Raw genomic sequence first — 965 nt, forward strand, 5'->3', positions numbered from 1 at the left:
CAAGACTTACCATGTTTCTGTAACCAATACAGTGTGGTATTGACATCAAGATAGATAAACAGATCAATGGAACAGAAGAGTACAAAAACAGACCCACACATATGTGGGGCAACTGATTTTAGACAAAGGTGCAGAGGCAATTGAGTGGAGAAAGAATAGTCTTTTTCAACAAATACAACTTGTACAACTGGATATCCATATACAAAAAAAAAAAAGAACTTTAAATCTCACACCACATGCAAATGATAACTCAAAATGGATCATACCTCAGTGTAAAACTTAAAACTACAAAACTTCTAAACTGATCAATTATACTGCATCAAAATTAAAAGCAAGTTGCAGACTGGAAAAAATATTTTCCAATCATATATCTAATCAAAGACTTCGATCCAAAGTATGTAAAGAACTCTCAAGTTCAAGAATAAGAAAGCAAACAACCAAATAAAGAATGAAATGAGCAGAAGAAGGGGAAAAAAGAAAGAAAAATATGGGCAAAAGAGTTGAACAAATACTTCACAAAAGAAGATACACAAATGGCAAATAAACACATGAAAAGATACCCAATATTGTCGAACATTAGAGAAATACAAACTGAAACCACAATGTATTACCACTACACACCTACTAGATAGCCAAAATTAAAAGGATTGACCATACCAAATATTGGCAAAGATGGAAAAACTGGAACTTTGTTGGTGATGCAAAATAAAACAATCACTTCGGAACATTTTGGCAACTTCTTAAAAAGTTAACATACACCTACCACATGACCCAACCATTCCACTCCTCAGTATTTACTCAAGAGAAATAAAAGCACTTGTCCACACAGACTTGTACCCCAACATTCACGGCCACTTGATACGGAATAGCCCCAAACTGTAAACAACCCAAATGTCCATCAACAGGTGAGTGCATATACAAATTGTAGTATATCTAGACAATGAAATACCACTCAACAATAAAAA

The 965-nt window shown here is 33.9% G+C and overlaps 1 protein-coding gene across 1 annotated transcript in view; it reads right to left on the bottom strand.

The window, feature by feature from the left end:
* Positions 1 to 965, bottom strand: part of TP53BP2 (tumor protein p53 binding protein 2) — a 187,140-nt gene that overhangs the window by 30,879 nt on the left and 155,296 nt on the right. The gene's annotated exons all lie outside the window — the stretch shown is intronic.

The sequence above is a fragment of the Hipposideros armiger genome, unplaced genomic scaffold (genome assembly GCF_001890085.2).
Source record: "Hipposideros armiger isolate ML-2016 unplaced genomic scaffold, ASM189008v1 scaffold_45, whole genome shotgun sequence".
Classification (NCBI taxonomy): domain Eukaryota; kingdom Metazoa; phylum Chordata; class Mammalia; order Chiroptera; family Hipposideridae; genus Hipposideros; species Hipposideros armiger.